Genomic DNA, 22,668 nt, shown 5'->3' with positions numbered 1-22,668 from the left:
ATCGACAAATCATCCAACCGCCTTAGAAAAGTGCCCAACAACAATGCACCCCGGTTACACCACATCGTAGTCTCTATCCTACCCATCTGACCTTCTAAGTCACCCTTCTTATGATGCCAAAACCATAAATATGCAACAAAAGCTCAAAGGTTTTGATTCTTTTCGCTTTTTTTTTTTTGAATTTTCGTTTTTTTCAGGTTTTGTTTTTGTTTTTTTTGGCAAAAATTGCACACACATATATGGGTTGCCTCTCGGGAGTGCTGTTGTATAACGTCAATAGCTCGACATCTCGCGAAGTGATAAACCACCCGACTTAAGTGAGATTGTAGAAATTTACCTTTCAAAAGTCTCCTTCAGCTGAGTGATTAGTCAAGAGTAGAACAACTCAATGCCCTTAATAGTTTATCAAAAACACTAGCAAAAGAGTCAATGAAATGACAATAGCAGCTTAATAAAAATTGAAATAGCACATGAATAAAAGAGGCACAAGCATATAACAAGTATTTATCCAAGCCTCTATATTGTTCCAAACTAACTACTAAATCACGACACGACTCTTTATAAGATAAGAAATCCATAGGTAAGAGCAAGTAAGGAAAAGAGAAAATATAATGAGCTCTAAGAATTACCTTGTGTATCTACTTCAGATAAGCGGTCGGTGATTGCTGTTTTTGAGGTAAAACCTCAAAGAAATCATCATGTTTAACTTCATCGTCATTTCTTACTCTTTCTACTTGAAAGTTTATACTCATTCCTTCACTTTCCATAGGTACAACTGTACGTTGTCTAGCATCACTAAGGGCCTCATCCACTTCCTCATTGACATCACTCACCTCAATCAAATGCCCTTCATTTACATCCTCCATGATAACACTTAATATATCACAAAACTTGGAACCCTCACTCAAAACACTATGAATCGAGGAATCATCCTCCACAAGTGTCCTCTCACCAATAGCACAAGAGGGGTCAGTTGACATAAAAATAGAGGGAGGGGGTGTTGAATGTGTCAAATTATAATCATCCTCCTCTTCATCATCATCCCAAAAATAATCATCATCACTATTGACATCACTATCTTTATAAGAGTGGTTCACATCAGGTTCAAGGAGAAGGGGGTCATGAAACTTATCAACATGCTTAGCTTGCCACTTTATATAATAAGAATAAAGTTCTTCTTGTATCACACGCATATCAAAGTGATCAGTCACTTGTTCAACTCGGTCCTCTAAATCTTGGCTAACTAAGTCAGTCTCACATGGGGAGGGAGGAACATTAGCCCAAGAAGAATTCACATCAGCCATATAAGCACATATCAAATCCCCGGTAGATAAGGTGAGTTATCATGACAGCTCAAAGCATCAGAATAAAGGGGTTGGGTTGTATAAGGAGTGAATTGTATCGCTCCCATTGTTTAGTGTCATAAATGATAGTGGGGTTTTGTCTTGAAACCCACTTCAGACAATACTTATAAACTCAACTACTATGTAGCTAGTGGTCGAAGTCACAGATGAGGATGGTGGAGTTAGATTGGGTATAAGTCCTAGTTTCATTTTAGTTTAGTCTAGGACACAACATGTGAATGAATACTATGCTAAAAAATTAGGCTAGAACATGAATTAAACACACACACACAAGCACTTAAAACAAAGAGTTGAGAAGCTAGGGTTTTCGGGTTCATCTAGGTAGAGAGAGGGAGATGCAAAGGTCTACGAGAAATGGATAACGGTTTCGGTCAAGGTATTATGCCTAGTTTCCTAGTCACCTTAAGCTTACCATAAAAATTTCACCTTATGTTAAACTCATCACACACATGCTATCAAACACGCCTATTCATTCACATGTAAAGAGATATAAAGCATACATCAAATAAAGGCATGGACTTTCATTCACATATTTCATTGAACACCTTCTATACATGTATGTAACGACTCGATTTTTAACCCATATTCAAATGTAAACAACTCATTATCGTCCCTCATGTTAACCCAAACTCCCCCTTAAACCCTAGGCATAAACTACTCAAATATAGTTAATATAAACAATACAATTAATACAATACCAATAACAATAAACATGGTTAATAGCAAAATTAAACAAATAAGACAAGAGTAGTGAAATAACATGTAATTAAAGAGAAAAATATTGGATCTTTACCAACAATGAAGACTTGAATGGAAAAGATAATAACTTGTATTAAACATGAATATGGAGCCTTGAATTTTCACCCAAAACCCATAAAAAACTAGCTATTACAAGATTAAATGAAAGTGGAGAAATTGTTGTGGAAATATTAAAGTGACAATTAAACTAATTAATCTAATTAAATTACTAATTATAAAGTAATACTACTAATTATCCAAATAATATAAAACTAATTATGAAAATATCCTAAAAATAAAACTAATTAAAAAAAGGGTAGAATGACTAAGTATGGGATGGTATATATATATATATATATATATATATATATATATATATATCTCACTCACCCCAAACCGTATCTTACTCACCCCACCCCCCACCACTGACCCCTGACACCGGCGACAACTATCCAGCTTTCGCTGACTAGCACCACCAGTCGCCGGCGTCGAACGTACCATCATACTCATCGTTCTGTTTACAAATTTGTAGATACCCAGTATCTGCTGAGACTCCAACAAACACCCGATGATTATAGGACTATAACATGTTTTGGGATCGCAGCGGTTGATCGACAGTTTGTGTACAACTTTACGTTGGAAAACTTAAAACGATTTCGAAAACAAAACATTTCAAAACATTTCAAAAATACCTGGAGTGTTTAATGCACGACGACGGGGTCGCAATGACACTAACTAGAGTCAAAACCGACACCGGACGAAAAACCGACTCAAAAATTCAAATCCCGACTCTAACAACGAGTCAAACAGAGTCAACCACAAAAACAAAATATCTTCAAGCCTTCTATGCTAAGTTTTCCCGGATTCATATTGGTCAAGTACCAAACATGTGACTACAAAACCTAGGATAGAACAAATCATGATTGCGTTTGTTGTGATAGTGACAACACAACTCGAAGTGCCGCGACGTGGCTCGCGCCTCTTTGAGCAGCCCAAGTGGCCACGTCACTCAAAACTCACACAACCACTCATTCTCCTATAAATACCCCTCAAATGCCACCCATTTGAGACTTACGCGAGTGTCTGCCCCCTCTTTTCTCCCTTAAAATTCTCGACTCGACTTCTAAAGTCACAATCCGACGCGTGTTTACGACCTACCGATCGTAAACACTAGCCTTACACATTGTTTGGTACCGTCATCATGCATTAAACCACTTGACCTACCACTTCGACCACTACGCAATCACTAAACTTTTAAAACACTCTTTTTACTTACCAAAACGGTTTTAAACCGAGTTTTTTTCGATCAAACAAGTTGTTACACTTACGTCGGTCACTCGCCATAACCAAACATGTAAGTATGAGGGTGTAAAAATCCTCTTTTATTATGTTTTCATTTGTTTCATGACTCTAACATGCTAAAACATGCATAACATGAACCAAAACATGGAATAAACGAGCCAAAACTGATTTTTGGTCTGAGGCAGAAACCCCTTAGGTCGCCAACTGGTTCGCGCCTAAATGGGGTACTCCGACCAGAGATCAACCGTGTTTGTTCTCGTCATTTCCTTTTAATTCACTTTCATATTTGTAATCGGTTTTCACCATTTCAAGTATTTTCGAAACCTTTTATTTTATTTCACATGTTTTAACCATAAAACATTAGTCACCCTTGGTTCTTCATTCCATGACGGTTAAATCCGTGTTTCGGTGATAATATTTGGTTAATGACATTTAAAAGGTATTTTAAAGCCTTTTATTTCATTTCTTCACATTTACAAAACATGCATATTAGTCACCAACACAAAGTCATCCTTGGTTCTACATACCATGCCGGATTTCAACCCGGGTACGATGATGAGTATCGACTAATGACATTCAAATGGACTTAAAACAATTAGTCCATAATCATTTTCAAAACTATTCATGTCAAGTTCGTCAAATCGAACCCGACACCGAATATTATCAAAACAATGATGATTATTCGAGTTGAGTTCTTCAAATCAACAAATACGGTCTTAAACGACCCCTTCAAATCAAACCGGGTTCAAATACCCATTTTCAATACGTTTTATAACGTCTTTCTAAAAAGTCAGAACACGGCATATAAACCGTCGACTAACCCGCGCCTAAACAGGCTCCTCATTTCTCATTTCCAAAACCAGGGGGAGGCCCCTTGTATCGCCCGGTGCTCGCGCCTCATATAGTCGTCGACACGGGCTGTTCCCTTCCAGCATTAGTCTAGGACGATCCCGACTCCGGTTAACCCGGATACAGGACGGATCAGATGACTATTCTGATTATTCAAAGCCACACTTGCAAAATGCCTTACCAAGACAAATTTATCATGTTATGCACCCTAAATCTAGTACGGTAAATGGATGTTTAATTTTCGTCTTGCATGCAAATCAATCATTAATCAAACTCGACATCTTATACTTGATACGTGGATTAAACCAACCGACTTAGAAAGCTCTCACATGTTAGGTTTAAATTACTGGATGCGCATTCATGCATTTAAACCGTTTTATCAACTTTTGCATTCAACCAAGCAAGATCGATCAGTGGAGGCCGCTAAACGCGGGCGGGATTGGGTTTCTGATTAAAGGGCTTCCCAATACGTACCTTTACCCTTACTCAGAAACTTTGGATAGTCGACGACCTTATCCAGGGCGTACGAGAGTCATTCTAGAGATAGGATGCTAAAGAGGGACGATTTCCTTATCTTTAGTACCTATGTCAAACGCTGCTTTGTGCTTCGATTTGACCGAGGTATAAAGTGGAATTCGAACGGGTTCCAGGCATCCCACAAATGCTTGGTGGCGGCTCCGAACATCTCTAATCGTTTCGAGACCCATACCGAGACGAAACCGACCGATCTACAACAATCCGGTCGAAGGCATTTTTACGCCGCCGAGCGTGGCTTTCAAAAGACCGCTATACGTCCACAGATTGGTTGGGCGTGCAGGTGGGCCATGTCCACAGATTGGCGACTCCGTTGGGGAAAACTAGGACACTTACGTCTTTATGATCCCTAGATGGTGAGACTCGAACGAGATCTTGGTTGGAATGCTTTAATTGATATTACGGTCACGGTCGGGTTCCTTGTCCGGGCCCACAACCTAACCCTTTTCGACCAATTGGCTCGTCCCGTCGGCGTGAGTTTTCTCATCCCCGCGTTTCGAATCCCGATTGAGTAAAGCATACCATTGACGTTACACATTTCTGTTTCGCCAAAGAGCTTTCATCACTTTCGAGCACGAGGCTAGGGCACCCTCCTTACACATTTTGTTTGGATTGGTATCCCTCTCGCAAATCGGGGTTTGATTGCTTGGTGTGTAACCACCCTTTTAAGCCAAAACCCGTGTCAACATGATGCATAATATAATGAACTGTGAGTGCTTATGTGCTATTTGGTCATAAGTCCTTCCGTGTCATTTTCAAAACTTTCAAAAACACCTTTTTGCGCCGTTATAATGGCTATTTCAAAACTCGGTCTTTCGCCGACCGATACACGCCTTCCTAGGCCGTCGTAATGACGATTTTCAAACCCGGTTTTGTATAACCATTTCAACACGCCTTTCTAGGCCGTCGTAATGACGATTTTCAAACCCGGTTTTGTATAACCATTTCAACACGCCTTTTTACGCCGTCGTAATGACGATTTTCAAATCTGGTTTTGTATAACCATTTCAACACACCTTTCTAGGCCGTAGTAATGACGATTTTCAAAACCCGGTTTTGTATAACCATTTCAACACGCCTTTCTAGGCCGTCGTAATGACGATTTTCAAACCCGGTTTTGTATAACCATTTCAACACGCCTTTTTAGGTCGTCGTAATGACGATTTTCAAACCCGGTTTTGAATAACCATTTCAACACGCCTTTCTCGGCCGTCGTAATGACGATTTTCAAACCCGGTTTTGTATAACCATTTCAACACGCATTTCTATGCCGTCGTAATGACGATTTTCAAACCCGGTTTTGTATAACCGTTTCAAATCACCTTTTTACGCCATTATAATCGCCGCATCTAGACACGGATTTTAACCCGTTTCACGCCGACAATGGTTCCCTTTCAATACCCGAGAAAAGCACACACCCTTTTTTCGAGACACTTTCGGGATCCCGAGGACCATGCACCGTCCCCGAGACCTTTTCAAACATTTCAAAATTCGATTTTCAAAACATACAATTTTGAATTTCAAAACCGTCTTGGGAAACAATGCACTGTCTTCTGAGCCGACTCAAACTAAAACCGTCTTTTGCAAATAAATTTAAGACAAACCCTTTTCAACTGATCGACTTGCGGAGATCTCTATCTTCGGAAGCCGCCTATTAAAGCGACAAATGAATCTTTTTGGAAATTTCTATTTTCGAAAACTTCAGTCCACCATTCCAATTCCGCCTCGTGTCTATCGAGTCAAAGCAAACGTACTTATGGGTCTTTACTTATGAGTCGTCTCACCACGAGACCCGTCCAATAGCGTCGCGCCGTCATGATTGGACTCGTGTCAAAGGTTCGGTCGAACACCGTCACGTCATAAATCGAGTCAACACCGAGGGACCACACACGGTCACCCCGTCTTATTGAGTCGATCTTTGTCTCGTCCTCTGTGTTGTCTGCGTTCAGTCTTGGAACCGTGTCGGATTGAGTTGTAATGTGAGCCGTTTTTCTGCCTCAGAGTCATGGCCCTGTCTTCAACTTTGTCTGTCAACCACAACAACAATGATAACAACAGAGATGTCACAACTGATCAGCTAGCCAGCCTGCTTACCCCTCTTAAGGTCACCCTGGATCGCGTCGAGATCCGTATCGACGCCCTGGAAAACAAGGAAATTGGGGAACATAATACCCCACCTATGACTGAAACTGAGAAGAGGCTGAAACTTTGGAAGAACAACTCCTAGCCCGGGGTAACAACATCCACCTTGAAAATAACCGAAGGTTCGAACCTGTTGGGGACCAGTTACCTGACAACTTCACCCTGACCGATGTGCCTAAGTTCAAGGGAGTGGAGGACCTACTCAACCATATCCGTGCTTTCAAAGACTACATGGCCATCATGGGGGTCAAACAGGAGCTTTTTACCATAATCTTCCCATCCTCCTTGGAGCCGATTCCTCGCCAATGGTACTACTCCTTGGACCCGAAAAACCTTACCACTTGGGATGAGATCGCGGTTGAGTTTGCCAAACAGTATGCCGACAACGTCGAAATCCAGGCCAACACCCGTACTCTCGAGGTGTTAACCCAAAACGACAAGGAAGGATTCACTGAGTTCCTAACCCGTTGGAGGAGGGTGAATACTCAGTTGGTCAGTAAGCCGTGTGAATCAACTCTGGTGGAAAAATTTGTCAACAACCTCCGCCTGGTTTATGCCAACCTGCTGAGGTATCAAAATATCAAAACTTTTCAAGATCTGCAGATTCTGGGGACACGTATTGAGGACGACCTCCTAAAAGGGTGTCTTAGAAAAAACCACTGGCAGGGGTTATCAAGGATCCACCTCAACCGGATCTCGCCCTTACGGTCAGACAAACAAGATTAATGAGGTCAACCTCGTCGAACCATCTTCCAAGAAAACTGAGCGCCCCCAGAGAGTGTTCACCAACATAGGGTCGACTTATGCATGTACCCTGAAAAGGCTCATGGACCAAGGGAAGCTACAACCGATCGGACCCACCCCGGAACCGACCGATGCCAAGAAGTCCCAATTTTGGAACCCCAACGCCTATTGCCGGTATCATCGAGGGAAGGGGCATGATACCAAAAATTGGTTCAAGCTCAAGCACCTCATTCAAGACATGATTGAGAAGGGAGATTTACCTATACCCCCACCAACTAAGCCGAACAACAAGACGAATCCTCTGGGAATTCACGTCATCTCTGACGATGAGCCGACCCTAGACTGCTCTCATCTCATCTTGCTAATTGATGACGAGGTGAATGTTCTGGAAAAGGATCCTTCTGACGGAGTGTTCGTGTTCAGTGCAGCCACCATGCTCACTATGTTCCAGCAAGTTGAAGAGGCCATAGCCAGCCTCTATGAGAGAATCACCCGACTCGACGACGCCTACCATCGGCTCGTCTTCAACCCCCCGGCACCACGCCCGAGGGAGAGTTCCCAAAACATTAAAAACTACCCACCCCAGGATGGATTGCTCCCGCGACCATTCTGGCATAGACCTCACGAAAATCACCTTCAAAATAATCACCCTCAAAATAACTACCCTCAAAATAACTACCCTCAAAATAACTACCCCCATAAAAATCGCCCTCACAAAAACATTCCCCACAAGAACTACGCACCGAGCAATACCCCTCCAAGGTATCCTCGAGATCCTGAAATTAACGGCATATGGCGGGATGATGTTGAGGATGTCTATATCCTCCCGGGGAAGGAGAAGCGGACGAAGGAAATTGGACATTTCACCCGATCGGGACGTCCCTATCAAAATCCGAACAATCCAATGGTCGTTCTAACAACGAATGACCAAATTGTCCCGGAAGCGGACACTCAACCAAAGGATCTCGAGAACTCAATCTTGAAACAGCTCCAGAAAGCAAAAGCCGAAATCTCAATTTGGCAACTTATCGCAATGTCTTTTAAGCACCGACAGGCCTTACTGCAGGCCTTGGGAAAATTAACAGTACCCTCCACCTCTTCCCCAGAAGAAATAGTGGCGCACATGACAAGGTACGCTCCTGATCTGAGTAACCCGGTCGTCTTCTCCGACGAGGATATCTCTTTGTTCGGAGCCAATCATAACCTGGCTCTGTATATCACCGTACAATACCTCCAGAAAAATATACCCATGGTCCTCGTGGATGACGGTTCCGCCGTGAATGACATTCCTCTCAAAACTGCACACCGGCTGGGTATCAAGGAATCTGATCTAATCCCAACGAATCAAGGAGTACGCGCCTACGACGGCACTCGTCGCAAGGTCGCTGGGCTAGTCCCTTTGGCCGTCGCAACCGGGCCACTGGAAAGGCAAATCAGTTTTCAAGTGGTCGACATCGACGCGTCCTTCAACATGCTCCTGGGATGTCCCTGGATTCACGCCGTCAAGGCGGTCACATCAACGCTCCACCAAAAGATCAGGGTCCCCTTCAACGGGAAAACGATCACGATCCCCGCTTCCCCAATCAAATCAGTTATGAGAAGAGGGGTAGCCTCCCAAGCCATTGAGGAGGACGACAATGAAATGTGGGGTTTCCAAGCCGTAAACGCCATAACTGATGAATCGGCGACCTCTGAGTGTGACCCTTTCACCAACCTCACGATCAACCGTGTCATGATGCGTCAGGGTTATTTCTCGGGTTTGCCGCTTAATCCACTAAAGGACCCATTGCCTCCCTTGAAACAGGCTAAGGTCCCCAACATTCCCTTTGGGCTGGGATACGAACCTACCAACGAAGATATCCAGGAGATGAACCTCCTAATCCGAAAACGCAAGAAGCATGGAGTTATCCTCCGTCCCTACCACCTGACTCTCAAGGGATACTTTGTCCCCGAGGGGGAGTCTGAACTCTACTACGGCTCTCCAGAGCCGATCTATGACTCTGTGGCCAGGGCTAGATACCCGGGAGTGGAAGTCTTCCAGGACTGCTACTTTATCCCCGACAACATCGAAGCTGCATCAACTGAGTTCAAGCCGTCACCATGCCTTGACGGACAAGCTGTCACACTCCTCTTCGGGGAAGATAACATCAAACACCTCGACTATGAGGACATCGTCAACATCGCCCTGAAAGACAACCAATTTGATCCAACCGCCTTGATCTCCGATAATGACCCGGAGAAAGCCACCCAGGGCTGGAGGAAAACCATCAAGGGGACCGATCGCCAAGGCCGCATTCTCAAGATAACAACTGGAGGAGGAAAAGTCTGAGTCTGAGTCAGAGTCAGAGTCTGTCATAGCTTCTAACACTCCGGATGTCCCAGTCAAGGTCCCATTCCCACTGTTTTATCATAAAGTCGTGGCTGATTCAGAGGATGAGTCTGCTAGGGTCACCCCCACTCCAATGAAAGGTGACAACCTGGAGCCTGTTCCAGGGGCCACTTCCTCTGTTGTGTCGCCTCTGACTGACCACGAGATGTCTATCCTTTCCGAGCTTTTCGCTCGTGTCAACTTAATGAACGCTAAGTTTGCTTATGACTCGTCTCAATTTAACTGCAATGCGATTCTGAATGACGATGAGGAATTTGACTTGAGTGACTACCCACCCCACTTAGCCAAAGAACTTGACAAGCGGGAAACCAGAACCCCCATCATTGAGGAAACCGAACCTATTAACGTAGGAACCGATAATACACCTCAAGAACTTAGGATAGGGACAACCCTGGACCCCTCGGAAAGACAACAGTTCATTGACCTCCTCCACGAATACAAGGACGTGTTCGCCTGGTCTTACAGAGATATGCCTGGGATTGACAAAAAAATTGCAGAGCACCGGATACCCATTAGACCTGGAGCTAAACCTATGAAACAGAAGCTACGCCGGATGCGTCCCGAATGGGCCCTAAAAATCAAGGATGAGGTGGACAAACAGTTCAAGGCTGGGTTCATCAAAGTGTCTGAATACTCGGATTGGGTGGCCAACATTATGCCGGTACCAAAAAAAGACGGAAGAATTCAGGTTTGCGTCGACTTCAGGGATCTGAACAAGGCGAGTCCAAAAGACGACTTCCCTTTGCCACATGTTGACATTCTGGTAGACAACACCGCCGAGCATGCTCTCTTATCATTCATGCACGGGTATGCCGGGTACAACCAGATTAAGATGGCTGAGGAAGACATGCACAAAACTGCGTTCACTACACAGTGGGGTACATATTGCTACACGGTCATGCCTTTCGGCCTCATCAACGCCAGAGTGTTCAGTTATAAATTACCGCAAGTGAACGGTGTCTGTTGTAGCACTTACGGGTCGATCTCAGGGAAGTGAAGGTTGAGTACTAGTTGATTTAAGATTTGATTTATCTACGTCAGAATAATATTTGTGTATGTGTGAGGTATGACAGAATAAAAATAATATATAATAATTGGATAATAAAATTAATTCAATGATAAAAAGCTCTAGGACAACGGTATCACCATTAACATAGATTGATCAATATAGACTATTGGAAGGAATAACATATTTAATTGTGTATTTAAGTGAGACTAATTTTCTGGTTTTAATTCTGAAAACTAAAACCAATACTTGTTATTCTCTCTCGAGATATAAGAAGCCTTCCTATAGTGAAATAATCCTATTCTCATGGGTCTTATAACTCATATAGGAGCTTTAAAGACCAAAATTAAAATGTCTCAACTATCACTCTCACCATTCTCATAGGAGAGGTCTAATTTTGACTCGGGCTCTCTAAGTGGAAATTCAACTCTCATTGCAATTTACACTGAGTAATTATTAATTATATTCAATTCATAATATATATGCTAACTCAAAAGGACTAAACTCAACTCTCATTGTAGTATTAATCAAGAGCTACGTATATAGATTATGACCAATAAATTAATACTTTAACACAACCCTATCAAACCTAAGTACAACCATTAAATAATGTTTAGAAAATCATAACATTGACCAATCCATATTAAGGCTCCATCGAGCCCTAGATAAAAGACTACTCACGATCTATAATTATAACTAAAATAACAAATTTAATAATAGAAGATAACATATTTAAATAAATAAATAAAACAAATATAAAAGAGATAATAAGGGAGATAAATATAGTATTAACTATGGCAATGACAAGTTAAGAACCTTGAGCTTGTCGTCAAATAATAGCATGAAAGTGTAAAAATATGAATAAGATAATTGATGTGAATAATGAGAGAATAAATAGAATTTAATATGAAACTAATTATTGTATTGCTTATTGTTGTGTTCTCCTCCCTCAAATGCAAATCACCTTCTTTATATAGGTAATCATGTGAGTTTCTAAATTAAATAATACACGTACGTTTACATCACTAATTAATGTAAATACATTACATGTAAAATTATTCCTACAGTTTATGCTATTAGTGCTTGAAGTTTCTTCAAAATATGAATGTTTCATAAATTAAATAATTAATTTGAGATGTTTCATGTTGTATTTATCAGAATAACTCTTCACCCATGTAGATGTTGGCATGCGTTTTCCTCGTAAATCCTTCAATGTAACATCAACCAAATTGAATGTTTCACCACTTTATTTTCAATGCTTCAACTTTTGTAATTGTGCTTCTTTATTTCATGACTTGTAAAATGGCGGCCTTGTCAACATTTTATTCAATTCTTGGCTTTTTATTTTATTTTGGGTTGCTTTGTCTTTATTGTGTGGACTTGGAGGTTTTGAATCTGAGCTTGAAGTCCTTATTTATTTTGTCGTCTTTATTCATCGCCTCGCTTAGCTGTTTAGCTAATATCAGCATCAAAATAGCTCCTTCCTACAAATAATTTTATAAATCGTAGTAAGATGTTCTAGGAAGGAATTTATTATTAAAATGAAATATAATGCTGAAAATATAAGTAAAATTATGGGAAATAAGTATATAAAATATAGTAAATTATACGCTTAACAAATTCCCCCATGCTAGACCTTTACTCGTCCTCGAGTAAACTCCAGAGGCATAAATAACTAATAGACAACAAATGGTCAAATGTGGCAAAAGTCAAGGGATAAAACAATAATTCAACCAAGGTTTTCGAAAAGAAATTAAACATAGGTTCAAAATCATTTTAATTTCGAAATAGAGTTTAAGATCACAAATTAGCTCGCAAAATCAATCACCCTAACAAATCCAACAAAATATTATGTAATGTGCCCAAGTGACTTTTCCATCTTACCACCAACCATCTAGACAAGTGACAAACCAGTGGACCCTCACTTTAGGGAATGTAAACGCGGAAAATCACTACTCTCAAGTGTCCAAGTTATAAGGACACGGGTCACACATATAAAACTAAGGCTAAACTTGCCGACTACTACATGTCAAGAGGACTTTTATGGGTTGTAACGGGGCTAGGGGTTAAAGGTGTGGATTATTCTGGAAATGTGGTGTTAAGAGTAAGAGTTAGCAAAGAACTTGTCAAATCTCGGTCAGAAATATGGATACAAAAACCTCCAACAACTACTCTTCATATGAAATATAGAACAAACACCAATTGTTTTACCAAATTCCATGATTTAGAACATACACCTTTATAAATAGTAAAACTCGAACCCCATTTATTAACAACTATAACCTTTTTTTTTCAGATTTTTTTTTTTTTCATTTACTTTGGTCTTTTTCAATTTTTTTTTCTTTTTTCCTTTTTTTTCTTCAAACAACCATCAACCCATTTCATATATCAGTGTTCACCAAATTACCATCAGTTACTCCCCCATGCTTCGCTTGTATCATAGCCTTACTCAAACCGAGAAAAACAAACACTTCACTAACCCTTACTAGGGTAGGATAATGTACGGAAACGGCTTGTAATGTTGGGTTAACAAAGAAATAAGGCTAAAGGCTCAAAGGGGTTGCAAATAGGAAATATTAAATTCGGGACGGCTTTTTGGCTCATGTAGCTTATAAACAAATGAATGCCTCTATCATTCATACAATCCTAATGGCAAGTACTAATCCTAAACCACTCAAGAAAAAATTAGATTGGCATGGATGTCCCAATCTTATTTGGCTATGTGATCTCACAGCTTTTGGTCACATGGTTATATTGTCACAAGTCTACTCAAACCATCTTACCGCTTTCAGTGTCACAAGAAAAGCACAAAACAAAAACTCTATCAGACTTTCAAGGGAGAAGTTGTCTTGCTTACCTCATGTGATCAAAAATGAAAAATCATTGTAAATTTGAAGATAATAACTTGATCAAATTATGCTCAACATCCACAAGACGAGCCACAAATCAATTGCATTTTGTGTGTGTTTTTTTTTTTCAATTTTATATTTTTTTGTGTTTTTTTATGAAAAATAAATCAAAAAAAATGTAAGCTAATTTAAAAACTTAATCAATACAATTACCCTCCCCCATGCTTAAACCAAGCATTGTCCTCAATGTATGAAATTAAAGAACATCAAATGATTAGGGAAAGGAAACGAGCTCACCAGGCATTGTCGCATGAAATTTGAGCACGAGCGTGACCTGTACAATTTAGCTTGTACTAATTAGTTCTTTTTATTTATATTTTTTTTTGTTTGTTTTTCAATAAAGATTCATGGGTTGCCTCCCATGCAGCGCTTGTTTAACGTCACGAGCCTGACTCCTTTGTAGATTAATTCGCAGGCGGAACGATAGAAAGCGTGAAGATTACTTTCTCATGAATAGGTTCACCAGTAATATAGTGCTTAAGGCGCTGACCATTAACCTTGAAGCAGCCTTTAGCTTCATCAAATAATTCAACTGCTCCATATGGAAATACCTTAGTGACACGGAATGGCCCAGACCACCGAGAACGAAGCTTACCCGGAAATATTTTCAACCTAGAATTAAAAAGAAGAACTAAATCCCCTTCATGGAATTCTCGCCTTAAAATGCGCTTGTTGTGCCATCTTTTAGTCTTCTCTTTATAAATACGAGCATTCTTGTAAGATTCAAGTCGAATCTCATCAAGCTCATTTAATTGCAAAAGACGACGCTCTCCAGCACTTTTATAGTCATAGTTAAGGGCTTTGATGGCCCAATATGCTCTATGTTCTAACTCAATGTAAATGACATGCTTTACCATACACCAATCGAAATGGGGAGGTTCCAATTGGTGTTTTAAAAGCAGTACGATAAGCCCATAGTGCATCATCTAGCTTGATAGACCAATCTTTGCGAGACCTAGCAACTGTCTTCTCTAGGATAGATTTTATCTCCCGGTTGGAAATTTCAACTTGTCCACTAGTTTGAGGATGGTAGCCAAGTCCTTGTCGGTGTTGAACCCCATATTTCTTTAAAAGAGCTTCAAATTTCTTCTCAATAAAATGGCTCCCACCATCACTAATAAGAACTCTAGGGACACCAAAACGGGGGAAGATAACCTTCTTAAGGAATTTAGATACAACTCCAGCATCATTTGTAGGGGAGGCGATAGCTTCGACCCATTTTGATACATAATCCACAGCTACTAGAATGTATTTGTTTCCGAAGGAGGACGGGAACGGACCTTGAAAATCAATGCCCTATACATCAAATATCTCAACCTCAAGAATAAAGTTTAGAGGCATTTCATTCCTCCTAGAAATGTTTCCTGTCCGTTGACATCTATCACACCCCTTCACATATGTTGCAACATCCTTGAATAAGGTTGGCCAATAGAAGCCACATTGAAGGACTTTAGCTGCAGTTTTGGTGGTACTGGCATGACCACCACATGGCAAATCATGACAATGGGAGATAATGGAATTAGCCTCTTCATTTGGCACACATCGTCGGATAATACCATCAACACAAGACTTGTAGAGAAAGGGGTCATCCCAATAATAATGCTTGACATCATTAAAGAATTTCTTCCTTTGGTGGGAATCATACCCATGGGGTGTAACTCCTGATGCCAAATAATTCACAATGTCAGCAAACCATGGAGTATTAGCAATAGCGATAGCAAATAACTGATCGTCAGGAAATGAATCATCAATAGGAAGGCCATCAGAAGGGCCCTGTTGAACCAGACGAAATAGGTGATCAGCTACTAAATTATCAGCACCCTTTTTGTCTTTAATCTCCATATCAAATTCTTGCAGTAAAAGAATCCAGCGAATTAGTCTGGGTTTAGCATCTTTCTTGCTTAAAAGATACTTGAGTGCTGCGTGATCAGTGTGCACAATAACTCTAGATCCTACTAAATAAGATCGGAACTTCTCAATAGAAAATACCACAGCCAACAACTCCTTCTCTGTGGTGGTGTAATTAGCTCTACTGCATCAAGAGTCTTGCTCGCATAATAGATGGCATGTAGCTTACCATCATGTCTTTGCCCCAGTACCGCTCCTACTGCATGATCACTCGCATCACACATTAGCTCGAATGGTAAGCTCCAATCCGGTGGCTGAATAATCGGGGCGCTAATTAAAGCTTTTTTCAACCTGTTAAAAGCTTCAAGACAAACATCAGTGAACAAAAAAATGGGGTATCTTTAGCTAAAAGCTCTGTCAAAGGACGAGCAATCTTAGAGAAATCTTTGATAAAGCGGCGATAAAATCCTGCATGTCCAAGAAAACTCCTTACCCCTTTCACATTTAGAGGAGGCGGTAGATTCTCAATCACCTCAATTTTTGCTTTATCTACCTCAATACCACGATTAGACACAATATGTCCTAAGACGACCCCCTCTTGTACCATAAAATGGCACTTCTCCCAATTTAGCACAAGATGAGCTTCTCGACACCGATTTAGTATTTTTTCAAGGTTTATCAAACAATCGTCAAAAGTAGCGCCAACCACCGAGAAGTCATCCATAAACACCTCCATAATTTGCTCCACATAATCAGAGAAAATAGCCATCATACATCTTTAAAAAGTGGCGGGAGCATTACATAATCCAAATGGCATCCGACGATAAGCATAAGTGCCAAATGGACATGTAAATGTCGTCTTCTCTTGATCACTTGGATGAATTGGGATTTGAAAAAATCCGGAATACCCATCCAAGTAACAAAAGTAGGAGTGTTTTGCTAGTCTTTCAAGCATTTGGTCTATAAATGGAAGGGGGAAATAATCCTTCCGAGTGGCTTTATTCAATCGGCGATAGTCAATACACATTCGCCACCCGGTAACAGTTCTTGTAGAAATTAGTTCATCCTTATCGTTTTTTACGACAGTCATCCCCCCTTTCTTTGGAACGACATGAACCGGGCTCACCCATTTACTATCAGAGATAGGATAGATTATTCCCGCATCAAGTAACTTCAAGACCTCCTTTCTGACAACCTCCTTCATATTAGGATTGAGGCGTCGTTGAGGCTCAATGGAGGATGCATTGTCGTCCTCGAGAAGGATTCTATGTGTACAAAAAGATGGACTGATTCCCTTAAGATCGTCAATTGCGTACCCAATGACACTTTTATATTTTCGAAGAACAATCAACAATTTAGAAATTTGGCTGTCATTGAGTGCACTATTGACGATAACTGGGTAAGTTGAATTTTCTCCTAAAAAGACATGTTTTAAAGAAGATGGAAGTGGTTTTAATTCTACCTCGGGAGGCTTAGAACTCTCCCCTAGCTTACCCGTTACCTGCAACGCCTCTACCGGAGGCTCGGTTAAATGAGATGGAGAGGAGTCAAGCATCCAAGCATAGGCTAACAACTCTACAACCTTAGAATCAGTGTTGGTGAGACAATCTTGTAGTTTATCAGACGATGTACACTCAAAAGAGGGCTCAGACAAGTACTCCTCTAAAACATCAACTCTGTAGCAACTATCACTCATAGAAGGACCGCCCATAGTTTTGCTAAGCTCAAATTCTACCTTGTCTTCGCCAACTTGCAATGAGAGCTTACCACTCCTCACATCAATCATAGCTCCAGCAGTGGCTAAACATGGACGTCCCAAGATAATGGGTACTTGAGTGTCCTCGGAATGTCCATGACAAAAAGAATCACATGGAATAACAAGTTTCCCAATAGCTAAGGGAACATCTTCAACGACCCCAAGTGGAAATTTGACTGACCGATCAGCCAATTGTAGTGAAACTCTAGTCGGCTTTAGATCCATTATTTGCAACCTCTTAAAAATCGACAGAGGCATAAGGCTAACACTAGCCCCCAAATCACACAAGGCACGTTGAATATAAATACCTCCAATAGAACAAGGGATTGAAAAACTGCCAGGATCGTCAAGCTTTTGAGGAAGCTTGTTAAGGAGTATGGCACTACACTCCTTAGACAAGTTAATAGTCGTGCTGGCTCCAAGTTTCTTTTTGTTAGAAAGCAGCTCCTTGAGAAACTTTCCATAAGATGGGATTTCAGAAATAGCCTCCAAAAAGGGAATATTAATGTGCATTCCCTTTAGGATATCTAGAAATTTTCCTTACTTTTGCTCCAATTTTGCCTTGGCTAACCTTTGAGGAAAAGGTACAGGCGGCACATATACTCTAGGTGGAGTTAACGAAGCTTCCTTCTCACAAGCTTGCTTCTTTTCAACTACAATTTCCTCCATCGCCTTGCCCTCATCCTTGATCACAATAGCTTCATCTTCAACAAACATGCTCTTAGGATTAGTAGTCTCTTCAAGTACCTTCCCGTTCCTTAAGGTTAAAGCATTCATCTGACCTTTTGGATTAGCTTCGGTGTTTCCTGAAACGACCTTGAGATTTCACTTTTGACTTACTTGTTGGGCTATTTGAGCAAGTTGAGTTTCTACCATTTTATGTGAGGATTTGAGTTGAGAAATTGATGTAGAAAACTCTTCATTTTTTTGGTTTTGGTCCCGCATATATTGAGATTGTTGGGACAAAACTTGCTCTAACATCACCTCCACATTGGATTTTTGCGGAGCGTGAGGTTGTTGAAATTGTTGTTGTTGTTGCTGAAATAGGGGACGAGATTGCATAGGGGAATGATGATAAGACGGTCTTGGTTGAAAACCAGGCGGTTGCTGAAAAGTCTGTTTAACTTGATGTTGGGGATTAAGATATTCTTACGGTATTTCCATATGAGAGCTTAGGATTATGAGCCCATCCTGGATTGTAAGTATTAGAATAAGGGTCCCATTGTTGCTTCCCATTAAGAGCATTAACTTGCTCAAGCATAGAAGCATTCCCACACCCCGGAAGAGTCATGCCCATTAACCCCACAAAGTTGACATATGGGCGATGAAGAACTAGAACCATTACTCAATTTAAGCTGAGCCACTTGTTGAGATAGATCATCAATTTTGGCTTGCATCACATTAACAAAGTCTTTTGTAGTCTTGCTCCCTCGAACATGACGGTCACTACCCCAATGATAAGTGCTTATTGCTAGATCCTCTATGAGAGCCTTGGCCTTGTCCCAAGAAATCCCGTCTAACCGCCCTCCAAAGCGGCGGCATTAAGGCTCATTTGCAGCTCCGGTTTTAAGGAATTGTAGAAAGTAAGAATCAATACACATGATGGGATCCCGTGATGAGGACATTGCCGCCGAAGTTCCTTGTACCTTTCCCAAGCTTCATAGAGACTCATCTGCATGTTGGACGAATCTCGTAATGTCATTTCTAAATTTGGCAGTCTTCCCTGGTGGAAAGTATTTTTGGAGAAAAGCCGTAGAAAGCTTATCCCAAGTATCGAACGAGTCAGGATCACAATTAGTCAACCATTCACGTGCACTCCCTCGAAGAGAATAAGGGAATAATCTCAACCGAATGGCATCATCGAGACTCCATTAATCTTGATGTCGGCCTTATCAAGGAATGTATTCAGTGCTCGTTGGGGTTTTCGGTTGGTGATCCACCAATTGATCGGTTTGAACAAACTGGATCAAAGAAGTCTTCAACTCAAAATTGTTTGCATCAATTTTAGGCTTTGAGATACTTGAATTGAAATTCGGCTTTGGAGCACTTTCATCTCGCATAGAAGTCATGATAATTGGTGTATCAAATTCTATAAAAGATTCAATAGTATCGAGTTCAGGCTCCTTTCTCTTCTTCTTTCTTTGAGCGTTTCGTCTCCTAGCTGTAGCTTCAATCTCAGGGTCAAATAGCAATTCACCACCGTGTCGCGTGTGCATATAAAACTAACAACAAAACTAAAGAAGAAGAATTAGTAACAAAATAGGCGTACTTGCGTACGCTAAAAACGTAGTCTAAAATAATCTAAAATTAACTAATATCAAACCGTTACTTCCCCGGCAACGGCGCCAAAAACTTGTTCAGATATAAATTACCGCAAGTGAACGGTGTCTGTTGTAGCACTTACGGGTCGATCTCAGGGAAGTGAAGGTTGAGTACTAGTTGATTTAAGATTTGATTTATCTACGTCAGAATAATATTTGTGTATGTGTGAGGTATGACAGAATAAAAATAATATATAATAATTGGATAATAAAATTAATTCAATGATAAAAAGCTCTAGGACAACGGTATCACCATTAACATAGATTGATCAATATAGACTATTGGAAGGAATAACATATTTAATTGTGTATTTAAGTGAGACTAATTTTCTGGTTTTAATTCTGAAAACTAAAACCAATACTTGTTATTCTCTCTCGAGATATAAGAAGCCTTCCTATAGTGAAATAATCCTATTCTCATGGGTCTTATAACTCATATAGGAGCTTTAAAGACCAAAATTAAAATGTCTCAACTATCACTCTCACCATTCTCATAGGAGAGGTCTAATTTTGACTCGGGCTCTCTAAGTGGAAATTCAACTCTCATTGCAATTTACACTGAGTAATTATTAATTATATTCAATTCATAATATATATGCTAACTCAAAAGGACTAAACTCAACTCTCATTGTAGTATTAATCAAGAGCTACGTATATAGATTATGACCAATAAATTAATACTTTAACACAACCCTATCAAACCTAAGTACAACCATTAAATAATGTTTAGAAAATCATAACATTGACCAATCCATATTAAGGCTCCATCGAGCCCTAGATAAAAGACTACTCACGATCCATAATTATAACTAAAATAACAATTTTAATAATAGAAGATAACATATTTAAATAAATAAATAAAACAAATATAAAAGAGATAATAAGGGAGATAAATATAGTATTAACTATGGCAATGACAAGTTGAGAACCTTGAGCTTGTCGTCAAATAATAGCATGAAAGTGTAAAAATATGAATAAGATAATTGATGTGAATAATGAGAGAATAAATAGAATTTAATATGAAACTAATTATTGTATTGCTTATTGTTGTGTTCTCCTCCCTCAAATGCAAATCACCTTCTTTATATAGGTAATCATGTGAGTTTCTAAATTAAATAATACACGTACGTTTACATCACTAATTAATGTAAATACATTACATGTAAAATTATTCCTACAGTTTATGCTATTAGTGCTTGAAGTTTCTTCAAAATATGAATGTTTCATAAATTAAATAATTAATTTGAGATGTTTCATGTTGTATTTATCAGAATAACTCTTCACCCATGTAGATGTTGGCATGCGTTTTCCTCGTAAATCCTTCAATGTAACATCAACCAAATTGAATGTTTCACCACTTTATTTTCAATGCTTCAACTTTTGTAATTGTGCTTCTTTATTTCATGACTTGTAAAATGGCGGCCTTGTCAACATTTTATTCAATTCTTGGCTTTTTATTTTATTTTGGGTTGCTTTGTCTTTATTGTGTGGACTTGGAGGTTTTGAATCTGAGCTTGAAGTCCTTATTTATTTTGTCGTCTTTATTCATCGCCTCGCTTAGCTGTTTAGCTAATATCAGCATCAAAATAGCTCCTTCCTACAAATAATTTTATAAATCGTAGTAAGATGTTCTAGGAAGGAATTTATTATTAAAATGAAATATAATGCTGAAAATATAAGTAAAATTATGGGAAATAAGTATATAAAATATAGTAAATTATACGCTTAACACAGAGCGACCTATCAAAGAACCGCTACCACTCTCCTACATGATATGATGCACATGGAGGTAGAGGTATATGTCAAGGACATGATCGTCAAATCAAAAGAACGGGACGGCCACATCAATGCCCTCCGGAAATTCTTCGCTCGTCTTCGGAAATATAACATGAGAATAAATCCTCAGAAGTGTGCATTCGGGGTCACCTCCGGAAAACTCTTGGGACATGTCGTCAGCAAGAGAGGCATTGAGATTGATCCAACCAAAATCAAAGCCCTTCAACAAATGCCTCGGCCTCAGAACGAGAAGGAGATTCGGGGATTTCTCGGTCAGGTCCAATACATTAGCCGGTTCATTGCCAAGCTTACTATGATTTGCGAACCGATATTCAAGAAGCTTCGTGCCTCCGATCACACCGATTGGGACGACGACTGTCAGAAGGCATTCGACAGGATAAAGGAGATCCTATCCAAACCTCCTGTCCTCATGCCACCTCAACCGGGGATTCCTCTATCCCTATACCTGACTGTTACCAACACAGCCATGGGAGCAATGCTAGCACAAACAGTTGGCAACGAGGAGCGAGCCATCTACTACATCAGCAAAAAGTTCATTGAGTACGAGACGAGGTATACCCAACTGGAAAAGACATGCCTTGCCCTAGTATGGTCAACAAAGAAGCTGCGGCATTACATGCTCAGCTACTCGGTCCACATCTACTCCAAGATGGACCCGGTTAAATACATCTTCGAAAAACCCGTACTAAACGGAAGGCTGTCTAGATGGACACTCACGCTGTCTGAGTTTGATCTCAAGTTTGTACCCCTCAAGGTTATCAAGGGAAGAGCAGTCGCTGATTTCCTAGCAGAAAATCCCGTCAACGAGGATCCAACGACCGACACATGGTCACTTCCTGGCGAAGACATCCTTTGTGCCGACTCCGACGCATGGGACCTATACTTTGATGGTGCATCTAATCTGAGAGGCTTCGGGGTAGGAATCCTTCTAATATCACCACAGGGAGAACATGTTCCGATCTCGGTCAA

At 40.3% G+C, this 22,668-nt stretch overlaps 1 non-coding gene across 1 annotated transcript; it reads left to right on the top strand.

The window, feature by feature from the left end:
- Positions 1-19,188: 19,188 nt before the first annotated feature.
- On the top strand, positions 19,189-19,293 carry LOC141635614 (small nucleolar RNA R71). Its single transcript, XR_012540287.1, has one exon. It is a non-coding gene; the product is annotated as a small nucleolar RNA R71 (small nucleolar RNA).
- Positions 19,294-22,668: the final 3,375 nt, after the last annotated feature.

This window comes from Silene latifolia, chromosome Y (assembly GCF_048544455.1).
Source record: "Silene latifolia isolate original U9 population chromosome Y, ASM4854445v1, whole genome shotgun sequence".
Taxonomy (NCBI): domain Eukaryota; kingdom Viridiplantae; phylum Streptophyta; class Magnoliopsida; order Caryophyllales; family Caryophyllaceae; genus Silene; species Silene latifolia.
Note: the sequence above shows the minus strand (reverse complement) of the source record. Positions and strands in the feature narration are given on the sequence as shown.